Source organism: Anser anser (genome assembly GCF_964211835.1).
Source record: "Anser anser genome assembly, chromosome: 12".
NCBI classification, from domain to species: Eukaryota; Metazoa; Chordata; class Aves; order Anseriformes; family Anatidae; genus Anser; species Anser anser.
The window spans coordinates 20,205,174-20,225,100 of NC_139733.1; the positions used below are offsets into that span (position 1 = coordinate 20,205,174).

A 19,927-nucleotide genomic window follows, 5' to 3' on the forward strand; every position below is an offset into this window, starting at 1 on the left:
ATTAAGCTCTGTTGAAAGGCTCCCCATTCTGCTTGTCATTCAGTAGTGTTTTAATGTGTCCCCGACTTTTTGAAAAGATAGCTGCCTTTGTCATAATAATATCCTGTCAATGCATGCATGTATAGTTGCTAACTTAATGCATAATTTATGAATTAGGTTTTTCAAAGGTATTCATTGAGCGGGTATATTAACTATACACGTTTTGTAAATTTTCTGTCTCATTTTGGCAAAGGGTAAGTTATCAGTAATCTTAGATAGAGAGTGTATGTGAATGTATGTGCATATTTTATGTTCGGTAATACATATTTATATCACGATATCTAGCAGGCACGTCAGAAAATACCTGCACCTCCACTTTTACCTGATCTCATTGCAAAATGATACTATATTTGTGTTTTCTGGAGGAATAAACATTGCTGTATTAGGTAGATTCCTTTAACAAGCTACTGTTCACTTACATTTGTCCCAAGCTGCTTCTTCTGCATAATTTAAAAGACAGCTGTCACAGCTACATGCTATCTTGTCTAAAATCTGACATTTGTACAGTGTTAAAAAAGCCACCTACTGTGCTCAGTACTCTACACGTGAGCGTGTCCATTCCCCTCAACATCAGCTGGAGCCGGGGACACCCCTGCATGGCAGTGGTGCTCAAAACCTTGCGGGTTTGGCTAAAACCAAATCCAGTCGTGCTTTGGGGAAGGTTTAGAAATGAAAGGTGAGAAACCATGAGTCTTTACAGCATTGCTTGCCGTGCCTGCTGCACTGCTGGTGGAGATGGCAGTCTGTCTGCCAGGCCACGGCGCATGAGGCCTTGGGGCAAATCCCTGTGTCAGTGCTGGGTCCTCCAGGTAGCACCCAGTGACTGAAGCTAACCCCTGGGAAGCAGTCTGGGACACTCCACAGCCTGAACATGGCTTGGAGAAACAGCATTAAGGGACCTTGAAAGGGACAAAACGCTGGAAAAGCAGCAGGAACTCATCAAATCCTGTTACACTACCAGAATGACTGGGACTTTCTTCAGAAAAAGAGTTCAAGTTAATTGCACGGTCAAGACTATGAGCTCAGGGTCCTTGTGACTCAGGAGCTGATTTATGGACTGCAAATATGTATATCCTTTTGAGAAAAGGCCATTTCCTGTTTAAAAATTTAAAAATACTTGATTAAACTCTGCGGTTACCAAACCAAACACATTACACTATTTAGTCCATTAAAACTCCAAAAGCCTGTTACTTATTGTACAGTGAAGCATTGATTGCATTTAATCTTTCCTCCTTCTGCTGTTATTTTCATTTCCTGTGAGCAGCGTGTGCTACTGGCAACAAAACACTGCGAGCATTCGCTGGCCACTGCTAGAGTTGATTAAAAAAACCTATTGTCACCGCGACAATATTTATAAGAAAATATCTGCATTTTATGAACGATTCTTATTATTACTATTGTAACAAACATGAAAGCTGGAGCCAGATGATAACAAGGATACTTGAGCAAGCTCCACTGGAGAACTCTTATCTTTTACAGTTAAATTAAGTTAGTGTCATAAGCTTTGATCCATTCAACTGTTTGATATATTACACGACTTTATGAAAAGCACTTTTTAACTGAAGCTAAAACCAGCGCGAGCATGTTTCTTAAAGGGGAAAAAAAGAAAGCCGACTTTGACCTTTACTATAATTGTCCAATAATAGTTTGTTATTTACCAAGTAACAAAGGTAAATACTATTATTACTCTAACTTTCACTGCTGTGGTTATAAATACACAGGGGAAATGATGCAGTCAGACCCTTTTTTTTCACACACCTACTCATGGGCTCTTTATACAGCTGAGGCTGTCTCAGAAGCGGCAGTCGGAGCAGTCAGAGGCACTTACACAGAAAATCTCACTAAGTTGGAGCACAGCGCCAGGCTCTGGGATACAACATTAGTGCCATAGATAATGAAAATCCATAAAGATCAAGTTCAGAAATACTTTTCTATGGAGTTCATCAGCCAGTGCTAATTTCATATTCTAGGGCTCTGTTTCTCCATAGGTTGGTGAAAAATGCAAGCTTCTAAAGGCTGTGTTCCAGGTCTGTGGTTCCAATGGCCTTCCTTTCCCCCTGCCACTCACACCTTTAAAGACACAAAGCTGTAACAGCACAAAGATGCTAAACTGCAGTCTTTGTAAGTCTATCTCATTTCAAAATCATGGAATAATTTTTGAAAAACAATGTGTTCTCAAAAAGTTGTAATACATACAGTACAGATAACGTCTACGGAGTAAAATGGTTTTATATTGAGAAGTGAGACTTTGCTCCTGGTTTTGGCTTTCATTTAAAATCAAAGAATTTATTTTCCTCTTATCTCCTTGTGTATAAACTCTGTTGTGAACTTTCTCCAGCAAATTTCGGAGAAATGGTGATGGAGAGTTACTGACTTGGCAATTCATGGAACAGTGAGTTTGATGTTTTTTCCTTTCTCTTACAATCACTTTATCTAGAACTCAGGATTTGCATTAGTGCTTTTTCAGCTTAGGGTGGTAATTCAGCTTAAAGATGATTTTTGCTGTCGGTGAGCAGAATTAAAGAGATGACTTCTCAGATCTTCTGCAGAGTCTGAATTTGTCCTTGTTTAGTTATCAGGAGGAGAAATAAAGAAGAAAGGGAAGACTTACTGTTCTTCCAAAAAATACATCATCTCTGAATGGTGGGGGGGCAGGAATTGCTATTATAAAATACAATATTGTCAGAAACTTCCAAGAGGTGTCGTGTTGGGATTTTTAAATGCCCAACATCAATTTAACTCAAAATGCTGCCCCAATGGAAATAGGATTATTATCTCTGTTAAAATATGTCGTCAAGAACCTAAAAAAGCTTTGACTCATCACTCAGATATACTTAACGTTACATCTTTAAGTTGTTGAGCAAGTCATTTTTAAGATAAGTCTATTTGATTTTGTGGCTTTTACAAGTAACCATTTGTTAGAGAAAGCATATCAGCAGGAAGAAATTGTGTGTTTTTTTTTTTTCCTGCTACTGCGGATATAGCCTTTTGGTTGCTCTAGTAATTACTTGGATCAGACTACAGGACTTTTACGATTAGCCTGCAAACTTTCCTCCTACCTGGAAGACAAAGGATTAATCTTTTCAACTGTCACAGCACATAGCCAGCATTGTACTCTTGGTCATGATGGTAATTTCTTAAGTCACATGCTTAGGGTTAAAATCTTGCTCTTGAGTTGCAATATGTGACTAGGATTTAAGTATCTGTTTTGAGTGATTAAGAGTAATTCTGAGCAATTAAAGAAAACAGTTCACTTGTGGCAGGTGGCAGAAAGCTAAAGAAGATAATTACTCTTTTTAGCCATCTGTGTTAGCTGCCATTAGCAGAATTAAACTGAGATTCACCACTTTGAAATCCGAAGCAAAGTTCCTTTCCCTTAACCACATAATATAACATTGTCTGAAGTCTAATTAGGGGGAAAAAAGAGGTAATTTAATCCTGCTTGCCATGGGGTGCCTATTTATTAATTTTATTAAAAGTGTTGGTACTCCAAGATACGATAAATTGAACAACTGCTTGTATTAAATTCTTTGAGTTGTATGTTGGCTTTGAAAAACCGTTCAGCTTTGAGGAGTTTGTCCTGGAAAGTCCTAAGCTATGTCATCAACAACTGCAGAAATGAACTTCTGTTGAAAAGAAGAAACATTTCTTATTAGGATTATTCATATTAGGATTTTGTTAAAATTAATGTTGTCTTGCACTATAACTGTAGAAAGATACAGACCCAGCCACTGTATTAGATGGACAAAAGGTTACTCTGGAACAACTGCAAATAGCAGCGATACATTTGAGTACTGAAGTACTAGGGCTTGGGACTTTTTATGGTAAACATTATGCTTAATCAACAGTAGGAGTTTTCATGTCTGTAGAATGATCCCAGCTGATTATTGCACCTTCCTTGCTGATTAATATCAGCAACAGTTCACTTAAAAATAGATGGATTATCTTAAAGGAATTATGTTGGACTTTAATGGCTGTAATGACAAATTATAAATTTGAGAATATATTATGATTCCTCTCTTGTCTGAAGTAGTTGACGATTGTATTTTTCAAAACCCGAATCTGCATTTATTGGCCTTTCTTGTGCTGCAAGCATCCTTTAGCAAGGAGAGACATAGGATGCCTGGAAAATGCTATCCCACTGACTCAGATCTGGTTTCAGAAAGTACCTTTCTGTAAAGGCAGAAAAAAAAGGGGGAGATTTAAAGATTGAGATGATCTTTAAATAAAGCAAATGCTTAAAATCTGATCTTCAGCTGATATAACAGCCATATAACAAACGAAGGACTGAGCTGACAGATAGGATGCAGGACGTAGGAGGATCTGCAGCCCTCTCAAGCAGTACCTGGAGACCAGGCCAGATACTCCACAGTGCCTAAGTGCCACTAAACTTCCATGCTCAGGCCACCGAACCCCAGTTCAGGTGTGGTATAAATGCAAGCTGATGCCAAGCTGATCAGGCAGTTGGAACAAGCTAACCTGTAGCTACAGCTAAATAAATGAAGTAGGCATTTCCATAGATCAGATGTGATTCTGTACAAAGCTTCTCACTGGCTTTATTGTGCTTTCATCCATAAATCATTGCGATGTTCCTTTAGCTAGTGAGTTGTCTTTATTTGAAATAAAGAAAATATTTGCTATGGAGGAAATATAAACAAGCTGAATTCAAATGAATAGCTGTATGTTACATAGACAAGACAGTTATTCAAACCTCCTCTAACGCACCAGCGTACTGGAAGTGGCGTGCTAAGTTTGTTTGGCTGTGCAGCCGCGTGGCCTTCCTTGGCAGAAGATGCTTCTTACGTCTTCTTCCCTTTCTGGACTGTGTTCTGGGGCTTCCGTACAAAAGAAAGAAGGGAGTGGGAGGCAGATATTGTGCAGGAGAACAAAAGCCCTTCAAATAACTCTTTTAGACACATTTCACGCTATAATTGAATGAATTGTACAGAAAATCCTATGTCTGTAGAATACAACTCCCCAGGTGCTCTCAGCTACTATATCCGCAGCTGTTTATATTCAAACTAGGTAATTTAATACACTTACATCTGTGTATATTGTACAGTGTATTTTAAAATCAAATGGCTATGAATTTTGATTTGGAACAAAGCAAATGCCTATGAAGAGATGCTGCCTTTCTCCTTGGACCTTGCTGTTCATCTCTGAACGTTTAAGCAATATTAAAAATAGAGCATTATGCTGAGACATAAGCTCTGTTTTCAGTGACTGCGTAATGTCACTGACATGACATACATGCACAAAAAAATGTATGTGTCATGTCAGTTGGCAAATCAGCTACTGCCTGGTATTCCCCAAGGGGTGGATTCATGCACGAGGCTGCCAAAAGAAGGGTCATGATTCAGTTTGGCAGGGGCATAGCCTGGACACATTTTCATTTAATTGTTCCTTGTCATGTGAGATGCGGTCCTGGGTGACATTTGTGGCTAGAGCAATACAGAAAATAAATACCCAGAATCTCTAAATGCTTTGTTTACCAGTGATCATTAGAGATAACAATTAGTGTTTCCTTTTCTCCCACTTTGTTTCCATCATTTCTGCCTGAGCAATGCAGAAGTCAGCACACAAGACCTACGGTACATTAAAACGGGATATTCTCCCTGGTTGATTTCTAATGCTACAGTCAAACTGCTTGTGCCTCACTTTGTAACTTCATCAACACAGGGAAGAAAGGCTAAAGATACTTCTTAGGTCTCCCTGTAAAGCCTGATGGCTAGGGATGTCCTACAGTTTATTCACAGCAGGAAGCGGTGTAATTGTCAGCTCCATATTTCTCTCCTAAAGAGCTGTCTTTGGCTAAAGGGAGAAAAAAAAAATGAACAAGATTTTACAAATTTGGCATATGGTAGAGTAACTGAGGAGGCTGAAAACGTCTCAGCTGCTACACAGCACTGGACAGAGAACACCCTTCTGGGGTGGGCAGCAGTAGGTGGCTGTCCCGTCCCACCCTGTCCCGTCCCGTCCCTTCCCTTCCCTCCGCGGCCACCACAGCGGCTGGCTGCGGGGCAGCACCCTCGGCCAGGCAGCTGGGTGGACAATCAGAGGGGCACCTCACACCCAGCCTGGGGGGGGACCCCAAAAGTCGCAGGGGACCTGGGCAGCGTGCCCTAACAGCCCTCTGCACCTGGGACCCCTGGTGAACCAGAGCCCGATGACCCCGGCTCTAGCTGCTCATTTACTGGCACCAAGGAAAAGGTCTTTGTTTCATTTGCCTACAACAAGCTCTCCGACTCCTCGTGCAATTAGCATTTAAGAGTGTGTCCAGTGGTTGAAAGAGTCGCCCATTTAATTGTATAAAAGCAAAGGTTTAACCACAAAAGCTGCCAGACACTCCCACAATGAGCATTTATCAGCCACGCAGAATGTCCTCGAGCTATATATTCATCAAATGTTTATTGATTTAAGCTTTGGGCATTTTACAGGATTAGAAATTATTACTTCTGATTTAAATAGTGTTTAGAGGACAGAAATAAAACACAAAACACTATTTATAAAACAATAGATTTTTTAAGGAATGCACACCAGAAAATTGGAGAGCAGGAGCCTCTCTCCAGTGTTTGGAGCTGAAGAAGGGTCTCTATACAGCCACTAGCCGAGTATTAGAAATAAAGTGGGCCCATTTTTCACCTTAAGTGAGACTTCGCTCTTCCCAGTGACTGCTCAGAGGAGAGGATATCAGGTCCCTGAAAATGTCTGCAGTTACGTGAGAAGCATGGAGGGCTGCTTCTCCTGCTTATTTGGTTCTGACAGTCTGATTGTTGATAAACATCCGAAAAATGACAGAACTCCTTCCTTTTTAATCCTACACTGTTTCCAAATGCAGGCAGCAATCACGGGATATTTGAACTCTGCTTAAAATGGTATTTGGTCACTCAGAAGAAGGGTTATCTAATTCTGAGGGGAAACTTTCCACCTACTGCAGCCAAAGCTGATCAGCAGAGATGCGTTCATCAGCATGCAGTCTTTAATTGAAGTGACGCACTCTTTGGGGGGAACAAAGCACTCACATGCTCTATGTCCAAGGATGTGGATATAAATACATTAGCTGTTGAATTCTCTCTCTGAAACAGCTTTATCTTATCGAAGTAATAATCCCCTGAACGTGGTGTCCATCTTCACGCAGGGCTCAGCTGTGACGAGCCACACGAGCCGCTGGCCCAGCCCAGGACTGTCCCTGCCACCAAAGTCAGGCCTGAAGAATTTGCTGCTTCCCATCTGCAGCCTTCATCTTCTCGTAAGGAAGTTCATTTAAGGGTGTGTTTATATATAAAAGGTATTATCATTTAATATATTATCTTGGCCTTTATCGGCTTGTCCTATACGTAGCCACGAGAGTGTGACATTTGTTTATAGCTGAAACCTGCTTTAAGTGAAGGGCATCTCACACAGCAATTTGTCAGGGGCTAAAGAGCCCGGGGCTAGGAGTAGACATTCACTTACAGATTCTTTGGACTATTTTAAACAGGCCTTTGGGACCTCCCTGCTGACCAGCCCATAACATGCCCTTCTGTAGCATCTCACTGTGCTATTTCTTTTAATTGACTAACCTCAACACTGGCTGTTCAAAATCACTTTAACCCAAACATGCCCCCGGTCTGAAGCTCCTAATGACCTTCCCCTGGCCCTAAACACATATGGCTGAGACAATGCAAACATCATTTGGAAGATGAGTAAATTCAATAACTCAATTACCACCGCACCAAAATAACATTTATCAAACACTGGCCACAGCGGTTTGTATCTTTAGCTCTCTGTGTTTCAGTGGCACGGCATTTGGGTGAAAGTAACTAATCGATTTAGGAATGATTAAATAGAAATTTGTAACACTTGGCATTATTAAACCTTCAATCTTCATTACAACTGCTTAACGATTACATCATGGGCTGTGTAAAATAAATTAACAGTAGCTGGAAACAATCTCATCATAAATAAAGAAAGCAAAGGTATTAGACTAGTGTTCAATAGGAAGTCTGATAGGAATACATATATTGTGGCATTATTAGTAGATCGGCCATACTGAGGTTTGGAGAAGTTTTAAGACTGAAAAAATGTGAAAAAGCCCAGCCCTCCTTTACCCCTATCCCCCTCCCAGGTATCTACATTGAACTCCTTTATTTTAAAAGGCCTAATTTAGTGGCAGAGCCAGCAGCCCGAGGGCTAGAGATGACTAACGGGTCACCCCCTGCATCCTCCTCTAAAGCAGAAGAAACGCTTCCTTGACGAGCAGCCTGGATCCCAGGTCCTCCTCGTGGGCTCCCACACCCTCGTCCTTTGTCTGAAGTGTGGTGAGTTTCTAGTTCCACCTGCTCCTTCAGGTATCCAGGCGGCCCTTTTCTTTTCCTCTTTCGGGACCAAAACACTCAACATTTTAAGTAGTTAATTTTAAAAATAGTTTTGAAATGTCTCTAAAAATCTTCCAAATATTTTCCTAACAGCTTTGTTCAAACCCTGACTTTCCCACAATCATCCCGCTACCCAAGGCCAGTCGGGTCTTCTCTTGCTGTCCCTAAACAGGGACAAACTTTCATCTGCTCTCGTAGCCGCCTGCTCTGCCCTTAGCGCAACCAGCAGCTCTCAATATATATATAATATATATATATACAGACTGTAAGTCCATACAGTTTGTGGGTTCAGTGCTAGCAATGTTTGGGCAAACCATTCTGTGTATAAATATGTATTCTGAGAGGTTCAAATACTGTTATTGCTACATGGAATCAAATCATTCCTTTAAAAATTACACTGGCTAGCTATTAAATAGATACGTTTGGTCTGGGGATTGCTATGGTTATGTACTTATTTATGAAACACTAAAACGGAAATTTTTTTTGATCTATTCTACGAAGAGTGATGAGTCGGGGGGTGTGAAAGAAGCCGGTGGGTACAACAGCCTTTTGCACTGTCAGCAGGACCACGCTGAGATCAGAGAGGACTTCCAGGTAGCTGTAACCCCTATTTGCTCTTCCCTCTTTGGGCTTACGCCAAATTCAGCTTGCCTGGTATTGGAGAATGTGGGCCAGAAAGTTCCAACACCAATGCTTTAATCTCCATCAGTAAAATGTAAATAGCCTCTACCTTTACATTCAGGTTCAAAAAAAGAAAGTAGCCTTTTCTTTCATTTCCTACTGCCATCTCTTCTAGGAAGTGAAAAAGAAAGAAGTAGTAAGCCTGGTTCTGAAGAACTAATGAAGTTAGACAAAACTGCAATTAAAAAGATTTAACAAATATTTATCAAATATTATTGCACTATTTAGAAAGGGTTATACAACACGGACTGTTTTCTAACACATCAACCATTACCATTTCAATGAAAAATAATTTATATCACAACTCTCCTCCTGTTAAAACTGGAATGTAAATTTAAGTCACCAAACCCACTTTCTATACCATGACATATAAGAAATAATATATCATATATTATCGACAATGGTAAATATAGTCCCTTGCTTATTTTTTGGAAATGAATCAAGAGAAAAGATGGCTGCGTTAAAATGGCTCAACCCTATGCTTTTCTTCCAGTCTCAAGCATGTAGCAAATGCCATTATTATGTTCATTGCCTTCTGACTGTACCGAATCAGGACTAAAACAGCTCATTTCATAAAATGACAGATATATTGTTACAATAAAACGTTTAGACCCTTTCTATATTTCCAAAGTAGGTTTTTTACAGTGACATATTGAGAACATTTAAAGGTGAAATTTGTATAAGTTGTTACTAGGTGTATTGCAGTCATTAACATGAAATATATAAAACACTTTCCCCCTACAGATGGAGGTGTGTACCACACATCTTCCCATGTACAAAAGGGCTATGTTACACAAGTTCCATAAATATGATTTTGGAAAGTTCTGCTCCTCTTACAAGAGAGTTTTGCTAATCAGTTGTGAAGTCCCACATGTTAAATGCAACGGCAATAAAAACATGTATTGATTGGTAGGCCAGCAGCTGGAAAAGGTGTTTTATCTCAGGGCTCTGGGTTTGATTTATCCCAGGTCAGCATTCCAGCTGCTGAGCCAGTCACTGACTGTCCTGTGGGACGGCGGTGGGTGGGCCTAGATCAGGATCTGGGAATGGCATTAAAATCCCACAGCAATCAGTATCCTAAAACATAGCCAAGATGCTAAACAAAGTGTGGCAGTATTAGCCTGTTGCTCCAAAACAACACGTTTCCAAGTTGTATGGAGTGATAAGGGAGAACGTTTGCTGTGTTTCTGGCTGTTCTATATTGTACTGTGTTTCTCTAAAAACAGAGCTTTTCCTTTAAAGGCAAGGAAAGCTTATGACATTGATCCAGAGATATGAAGCACATTTCTACACCCATCCCCTTAGAAGCCTAGTCCAAAGCTTTATGAAGTCAATAGAAAGATTTCTGTAGACTTCAAACGCCTTCACATCAGGCTCTGGGGAGCACACGCATCCCATGAGAACCTGAAGAAAATATCAAAGAGTCTAGAAATTCAGATGTTCCCCTCAGTTTATTTTGTGACCACACCACACTACATCATAGATTATCTCCGCGGCTGATAGGAACGTAATTTGTGGAGGGCTGGGTTAACATCCTCAGTGCCACAGCCTGAGCAGATTGCTTCCCCAGGCTGGCGAGTTCCTCAGCCCCCTGTGAGACAAATTCCTTTTTCATTATTTTTCCAAATAACATTACTTTGACCAGGAAATATGAAATATACTTTAATCTTGGGTAGCCTGGTGAGGTGTATTTGCATTAACTCCCCAAGCAAGAATACAAATTTAGGGTTCAGCTGGTGGTCTGAGCTAATTCCCATTTTACTGCCAATGTTCCTCAGTATTTGAACATCAGTGATGCAAACAGAAATATTTCTAGCTCCATTATCTAGGGTTGATGCTGTATTCCATTTATATGGCTATATAAATTCACCATTATACCATACACCTGTGCTGCAGAAAGAATTAATTTTGTATCTGACTTTCTGAATCTTCATTTTGACCAACACATTTGCAAGACGTTACAAATCCCCCGGTACCAGGGCATCTACCCAACAATTCTGGCACTTAAAACAACCACCGAGAAGCAGGCAGCTACTTTTTAACCAAGATTGCAGAAGTGCTACAACCAAGACTACAGACTGAATAGCTGACCTCATCACAAGCCCTGTAACCATATGTATTCCTTCTCCGCTCTGCCTGGAAGGTGCTGGGACAGTCACTGCCTGCTCCGGCTTCTCGTTCAGTCCTGAGATGCCCGATGCTTGGACAGACAGCTGAGCTTGGTTCTTGGTGACGATGACTGGGCATCTTTTCAAGTGTTTAACTTTGTTAAGCTTTGTTTAGCTTCTGCAGACAGTTTTAAGACTTGCTGCTGACATACATCCCACCAAGTTTTGCACTAAGTTAACTGCAGAATAATTGAGAGCAGATGTAGGGCAATAATGGAACAAACAGGATTGTCTTGTTATCAGTTCACAAGACAGCAGATGATCCTTTCTATCTTCTTTGAGGAAAAACACTGTGAAGTGATTACTCTAACAGCAACGTGTCCCTCATGGTAAGGCTGTAATGATCTACTGCCGCAGGGCAAGCACGCAATCTTTGGGACACTGAGAACAGCCAGGACTCAAACACAGGGATGTGAGTTCAGCTCTCTATGCTTTCCTGTGGTAGTGCTTTTATTTTTGTTTATTTATGGAGAAATAAAGAGTGTAATGTGGAAGAGTAAAGCTAATCTAAAATGTTTCAGCTAGATGTGTTTTAGTTGGCAGGATAATAATAACTTAGTAATAACCTCACAACAGCACTGGGTGTACCAGAGAATGAACGCAGCCTACGCTCATAAATGTCCAAGTGTTTATGGAGGAGGATAAATTTATTCCCAGAGTTCACCAGCTGCTACTGAGCAAGTTATCACTACTCTGTTTCAGGTTTTCTCCAGGTATTTGCTGCTGGGAGCTGTGCCTAGTAAGGCATTACATCCTCGGGGCGCACCAGAGGGCCGGGGCGAAGACACCGCGTGCTGGTTACAGAGCATCATCAAGCTGTCAGCCCTCTGACCGCCAGATCAGGCAGCACCAAAAGGTACACGTTGCCACGGGATAGTCCCATCAGTTCAACTGTAAAAGTAATGGAAACAGAGGGAGAACAATGACCTTTCCTTGAATTTCAGCCTCTCATGTTTCTCCTTCCTTCTGAGCATTTAAGGCTGGGTCTCAAAAGAGAGGAAGGAGAACAAGTCAATTTAGATGTCATGTAAATTGGCAAATCCAACTCCTTGATTTGCTAGAGCCTCTTTACTGAGTGCTCTTTAAGAACATATATGGTCAGTGGTACACGCAACCTCACTTTCTTTCCAGTACATTAAAGTTCAGAGGACTTCATCTAAAGTTGTGATTAAATGAAGACAAGCCTCGTGTCACCAGGTGAACTTTTAAAAGGAGTAATTTTAGTTTCAAATGTACTTTTTAATTGGTGTCTATGTTTGGCATTTTCAAACTAAAATTTCTAAAGCTGAATTACAAACCTACGAAAAATGCAGTTACCGTTTAGGTACCAAAACAGCCATACGTGTGTTGGTGCAAATGATACCATTGTAACACAATAATCAAATGAGTTTCTCATAAACTCTTCTGTAATCCAATAAAGCAACAGCCTTTTCTTAAACCTTTATCAATCTCAATCTGTAATATTTACATACATATCACAGATAGGGGATGAAAGGGAACTGGAATAACTGACAAGCAAACTGAGATAAATGAGAAATAGCCCATCATTATGGCAAAAAAAGCAAAAGGCAGCATTATGTAGAAACTTTATCGAGTAATTAATGATCTATCTGGGAATAATTACATGTGACTCACTGCTCCCATTTTCTTAAATGAATTTAAAAGCTATTAAATATCCCCTTAACAATAAACAGCATGTGAGATGCTGCTTTGCAGCTTTTGTCCACAAAATTTTATCTTAATCAGTGAATATGGATAGTCTTAAGGAAGAGCGGATGAGCGGATACAGCTGCCAGGTAGTGACGGATATGTATGCTTATAAGAAAAAGGCTGAGATAATGGATAAGAAGACGCAGAGCCTTGCATATTAACGGTGTTACTATTACTTGCGTTGTATGAATATAGCTAGCAGATGATGTCTTTTTACAGCCAGTCTAATATGAGGAAGACAGGCCCAGTGAGTGCATGTCGCAAACACCCTGTAATTGCCGTTTCTGTCCTGCAAGCACAGGACGGGGTGGGAGGAGGACATTCCACCATGTGCATGGGGCCGAGCGAGCAAAGCTTAACTGAAGATGTCTGTACGCTATCCGTGCTCCCCAACAGGTTCAGTGCAACACTCACGCCATTATGCTACATTATTTTTTCTTGAAGAATAAATACAAATGATGATGAGTATAACCATGAGAGAGATGCAAGAAGATCCAGACTAGGAAGAATCTGACCCAGTGACAGTCACAAGTTCAACGGGACAGAGAATAGATGCATTTTCTTTCCCTTGACCTGTACAACAGGATAAGGCATTTATTAGGTGGATAGTGTGGATTTGAGGAGAGTACTGCACTTAGGTTTCTTTCTGAGTACCCTAAAGGCTAGATTATTATGCAAGTATTAGCTGCAGTATTTTTAGACTAGACCAATTCCATTACGAATTTCAAAGCAAGTAATGCTGTCTGTATGTGTGGGGATGCAATGAGTCTACCTACCAGACCGAACTGCTCAGGTTGGGCCAGTTAAGCAAGCAACACTTTGCTTTTGCAACTTAAGTAGAAGGAAAATGCTGAATTACTTGGGGTACTGATGGCTACGTGCAAAAAGAAGTTAAAGCTTCTGGGGAGTTTTAAATTGAAGGAATGAAATTAACCATTTCTATTTTACAAAGTTTGTTCTTTTAATACCAAGTTCTGTATCAGTTCTACTTCTTCATCATATTTTAGGAAGAGATCATCCTGCCTCTATTTTAAGATTTCATCCTACTTATCTGCCTAGATTTTAATCCTTCAGGGCAAAGTCTGGTTCTTATTCTGTGTTTGTGAAGGTATGCATGATAAAGTCTTGTGTTTCAGCTGCATGCTCTAATCATCCGTAAAGAATGTTGCAGCACAAAATCAAAGAATGACAAAAAAAAAAAAGTCCTCCTCATGAGGTGAAACAAACTTATAGTGCACAGCTGTTTCACTTAATGGGTACAGTTGTTTTTATTTCCAAAAGAAAAATTGCTCAAAACTGTACAGAAATTTAACTTATATATATGTTTTTTTTTTTACAGTTCACTTACAGGCTAAACATCCCACAAAAAATAATTCTGTCAAAACATCAGCAACCTTTAAGTACTCTGTTTCCAAAGATACAGCCTTTGCCATTAAATTATTTTTTTTTCACCAAAACACTCCATTATGCTAACAAGCTAAATGTTATATGAGACGATTTAGTGTCATTATTAGTGTTCTGTATGAGCACTAATGACCTTGCATAAAGCAGACATAAATTATTTTCACATACCATCCCTGGAGTAGCTTTATGAAAATGCATGCAGTGATTGTGTACTTAGTTCTTCAATTAAATGCCCGAGAAGAAGTGACTTTGGTAAGATTTTGCCACTTGATTTCTTGGGATGATCCCATTCCCCAAAGTGATAATAACCTACTTTTATGCTAAAGGGCAGTGATTTGAAGGAGAATATTAAAAATCTATAGCTGTTGTATTTAGCATTTAATTTCAACTCAATTAAATTGCCATTTGATTGGGAACACATTTGTTTTAAATATCCAAATGAGAACATTCAAAGACAATTTTTTCATCCAAAAGGAAGACTACTTTTCATGCAAAATTTTACCTTCTCTGCTATCAAGCCATAGGCAACCTTCAGGTTTGAATTTTCATAGCACACGTACATGAGGTATGCAGAAAATACGTGCTTTGAGTTAGTTCGATCCTGACAAATTAAGAGCGATGTAGTGTACGTAGACTTAATCAATTTTGTAGTTATTTCCAAGTCAATGTACATAGTGAAGACAAGACAGTTTTACATAGTGAGGTACTTTGTATTCTACAAACTAGATGTACCTATAAAGATACATGTTGTGAAGACATCAGCTTTAATTGTAATTTTTGGATCCAGATCTATATTTCTAAAGCTAGAAGTTGACAGCTGCAGTGCTGGTTTTGGCCATTCTCTAACCTTTCACTTGAGTTGCTTGCTTTAGCAAGTGGCTTCCATAGCACGCCTGATCGTCCTCAGATAAGCTTTCTGTAACTAACGTGCTGTGTTTAAAGCATTCTCAATCAGTTAAACTGAAATGCAGCACAATAGAGGAACATGTGTGCAATCCTGTTCGTGAAACTTCATATTCCCCAGATGCTAGTGGATTAATTCTCTCACCTTCAGCACTTAAAAAGAAACAAACAAACAAAAACCACCTCTACACTGAGTAATAAATATGCAACAACTCAATATATATTATTTCAATTGCTTCATATCCTAGGATCAACAAAAGCATAAGAAACATATGGAAATTTTTTGTATTAAACTTTTCACGATAGGCAGCATTCTGGCATGTCCTCACAGGAGAGTCAGTTTTAGTTAAAGAACTCTTCTTTAACTCTCGGTTTGAAGGAAAGCAGCCCTACGATGGCAACAGCACCTGAGCTGAAGGAAAGGATTGCGCAAGCAGCTTGTGAGCCTCGCCAACGCAAGCTGCTGCTTGTGACACCAGACAAACAGTGCTGCGCTCGGATTGCAAATGAGTGTGTGCACGAAACTGAGACGGGACAGCAAACACCTGAGCTTCAATTTGAGCAGCCGAGCTCTAACCAACATGCCACGTGGGGTTGCGTGAGAGAAGAGCAATGCGCCTAAACCAGCTAACCTTGCCCGAGTCTTCCAGCTTCAACTTGAACGCTCTTCCCCGGTTCTCAGCTGACTTTGCAGCTCACTCCATCTGGCGCCAGGTTTTGCTAGCCAAGAAATGTAGGTTGAATTGCAGCATAAGTAAGCTAGAAGAGGGATTATTTGATTTTATTTCTATTTCTCCCACATAACCTAGCTTAGTAATTGCATGGCACAATTGATAAGCACCTCCTAAACATGTGTGCTTTTGAGGATGTATGAAATAAAAGAGCAATCTTGAAACAGATTTTCTTTTTCTTCTTTCCCAGCATACAGTGGAAATGCAGCTATTTGTTATATTTTGGCTTCAGTATGACTATATGAAGACGATGCATAAAATACATGTTGACAGAAATTTGAAGTGCCCTGCTCTTCTTTTTGATCATCTAAGTTTTAACTTAACACAATTCTTCCTTTCCACCTAATTTGAGGGCTGAAGAAGTGAAAACAACTGTTTCCAGAGATAAAACCAAAGAATTAAAATTATATTGTCCTTTAGTTCCTGGCTCCTATGCTGGTAAATTAATTCATAAATGGGAGTACTTATGATGAAAATGCATTCTATAATTGCCCTGCTTAATAGATTAAAGGCCCAAGAGAAAGACAAATAAAAATAAAAATTAGTGTTTTCATTTTGAGTATGAAGTTTTGAGTAGCAAAGGAAGATAAAATGATCTATATTTCCTGTTTATGTTACCAAGATTCTCATTAAGGAGCCTCCTCTTTGACCTATGTTGTTACGAGAAAGAAACTACGGCAAGTAGGCTTATACTAATGAGAGGCAAGAATACCCCTGCTTTTTCACAATTAAGAGTAAATGTATTGGGGAGCCAGATGGGACCTTTAAAAATTTCCACAATTATATGCCTTCCACAGATAATGGCAAAGACCCCACAGTGGCTGTTTTAAAGCAACACACACGAACACATTAGCAGGCTTCTTGTTAGATTCATTTTTCTCCCCCTCGTTTGTGTTTTGATGTTTGGTGAGTTCTGGGGAAGGGGCAAGCTTGGGAAAGAGGTGATTTACTGGAATGTTTTCACTTAAAATGATAAATTTCATACAGCCTAACTAGAAGCAGGTTTTTGGTGCATGAAAGGAGAGCTGAATAAATTTAAAAAAAAATGAATCCTATGGTGGCTTTCATAAGAAGCAACTAATTCTGTCAGTTTTACCTAATTAAAACACCAGTGTCCTTGCTTCTTCCACAACCTACATTACTGCTTCTCCGCTTATAATCCCCCTTCTCTCCTCATGTGCCTTTCACATCTACATCCTATGCCTCCGCCATGTCAGCTACTCCTAACTATGTTGTTCTTGTTTTTCCTCTAAATTGCCTCTGTTGCATGTGTGAATGTGATTTTGTATGGCTGTATCTTACCGATCAAAGAACCTCCATTTCTTGAATTGGTTTACTTGTGATGTTTGCAGAAAGTCTGGGAAAGAGCATCAGAAAGAGACAGCGCACTTGTGCTCCAATATACCATTTAAATTCAGCAACTTAGAGAGACTTGTTCATGTACATTAGATATCAGCAATCTCTGGAATTCAGACCTCTTCAGCTTATCTGAAGCTGGGCACTACCATGTGAAGTGAAAAGTTGGTTCAATGTACAGATTGACAGAGCATCTTTTAATCTAAAGGCTAGCGCAGCTCAAATGGTTCTCCAAACCCCACAATGCCTTCCTAAACAGCTCGCTTGCTCTTGTATCAGCAAGCTTATGCCAAAAAGGTGGGTATCTCGGCGAGTCTGGCTGACCACGAGGAGGAGAAAACCCTGCACAAGGAGTCTATCTTAATGTAAGTGCAAAGGAAAGTGGTGAAATCTGAAAGCCATTGTGCCTCACTTGCTTTGAACGTGAAGAGAATGTGGGAAGCAAATAACTAATACCAATCCTAAATCTCTCCATGGTATATAGACCATGGGTTTACTTAACTGCACTGGCTGCTGAAAACAGCCATTCAGGAAAACATATTTTGGCACTATAAACAAAGTCCAGTTATTACATTTTACTGTGGCATTCAACAAAATAACCAATAAATAAAACAATTGGCCAGGCTTTAAGATCCATGAGAGTATCCAGCAGTGTAACAAACCAAACAAGCTAGTTACGACTGTGTTATGGAGTGGGTAATAGACACAGTGGGCCCAATTTTCCAAACTTTACAATGATTTGAAAAACCCTGCAGAGTGCTTGCTTGTTACTTGTTCATCTTAATTCCCTCACCTAGGCTGATAATTACGTTAAATTGTATAACTCAAGAATGGTTGTTTCATTGTGTAGTCAACTTTGTAGAGATTTTAAATTACAGGAAAACAGCACCTTGCTTGCCAAGCTAGACTGTCCCTATAGGTGCAGCTACGTGCCATCTACCCAAAATGTGCCACCGCTGTCTCCAGAGCCTCTGCATCTCCAGAGTCACGCAGGGTTGGAGCGAGCACGCCCCAAGGTCCTGCAGCTTCCTTCCCGAAGACCACGCTACGGGGCTAAGCCAGAGTCAGGGCCTGTCTCAACCTCAGAAGGACGGGTGTGATGTCAAGGTAATCGAGATGTACAGATGCCTGCCTGCCAGCCGGACTGCTTGTCCTGGCGCTGCGCGGGCTGGCAGCCCGTAGCAATTACATGGCAAAACTCTGCAACTGTGCAGAAGGGGAGCTTACAGGCGAGAAGTTATCGAGGGGCAGCTGATGAATGGTCACTCATTAAGCTCTGGTAATATTATTGCTTGCAATGCTCTGTCCCTACAGTTAATCAATTTTCTAAGTGAATGAAACTGAATTAAGGCTGCTTTAATTCCAGATGAGAATGTCGACACAAGCATTTAGTGAAGTTCAACTAATCCATTTAAAACAAACTTGCGTTTGTTTCCCTCGGTGTAGGTAACTCTGGGATGGGCTCATCTGCTTCAGGCTCGGCACCTCTCATTGCCCAGGGGGCTGCACTCCCAGCCCGCAGAGGTGGACATCCCACGCCATGGGATGAGGCTGCAGTGCTGACTGGCTTACCTCAAAATCTACTCGGCTGTGATTTGGTAAGGCAAACATTTAGGTACTTTTTATCAGCACGGCAACATAAAACATTAAATGCAGAAAAAGAAGGTAATTGTTAGTGAATTCAGCTTATACATTTATTCTTCATGTGTCATCAGCATCTACCTCAAGCATGCAGGGACAAAGAAAACTAAGTCATTTGTAAGAACAGAGTGGATCTGGCTAAGAAACAGCACTGATAAAAATATAGGAAGCCATCATATAGAAAAAACATCAAACAAGTCCTTTTATCAGTGCTTCAGAAGGCACGCTCTTCACTCAGCCTTCCTTCATGACCACTGACAGAAATGTGTGCAGCTTGTCTCATTTTTACCCGCGCGGCAGAGAAAGAATAACAGCGACACTGAACGTGTTCGTGCCCTTTGAACCACCGCTGTGCCTCAGAGTCACCGTGCCGTCGTGAGGAATTGTGCCATTCCTCATCGCTCTGAAAGCTTATTTCACCTTGGTGTCTTCTAGATACGGCTTCGAGCGCCTGCCCTTCAATTTATATGTCGAAGTTTTACTTCATATCAAAAGGGACTTGAGACCTACTTTGTCTTCATGGTAAATGTGTTATTTTATTTTTTTTTTAGTAAAGGTACCCCTTTGGTATGGATGGAAGCACCATTAAAGTGGAAAAAAAAAGAAGGGCTTAACATAGAACAATAGCTGTTGTATCAAATAAGCCCCAGCAAACAAAGAAACGCCAAGCGCTGGCACAGCACACCAGACAGAAGAAATACCAGTGAGCCCAGAGACTCGAGAAGGCACCGTGGTCTCCCTGAAGGTGATGGGAATTTTGCCACTGAATTAATGGAGACGGGTTTACACCTGCACTGTCTGAAAAGCAAATGCTTAGCTGCTGAGGCACAGGATGGCAGCCACCCCAGAAAAACACCAGCTTGCTGAACCCCGACACATGCTGACTCAACCCGAAACCTGTTCCTAGCTCAAGTTTTTGGCATGACTTTGTACCTAC

At 40.5% G+C, this 19,927-nt stretch overlaps 1 protein-coding gene and 1 long non-coding RNA gene across 11 annotated transcripts in view; one reads left to right on the plus strand and one right to left on the minus strand.

Moving 5' to 3' along the window:
- The window catches only part of LOC310879991, a 140,678-nt gene that overhangs the window by 104,066 nt on the left and 16,685 nt on the right, over nt 1-19,927 (plus strand). For all 10 annotated transcript variants that reach the window (XR_014571303.1, XR_014571304.1, XR_014571305.1 and 7 more), the window contains one exon: nt 1-19,927. This exon is cut by the window's left edge and continues 21,740 nt beyond it; it is cut by the window's right edge and continues 16,685 nt beyond it. This is a non-coding gene — a long non-coding RNA (uncharacterized lncRNA).
- The window catches only part of PDZRN3 (PDZ domain containing ring finger 3), a 131,937-nt gene that overhangs the window by 41,617 nt on the left and 70,393 nt on the right, over nt 1-19,927 (minus strand). The window lies entirely within an intron of this gene.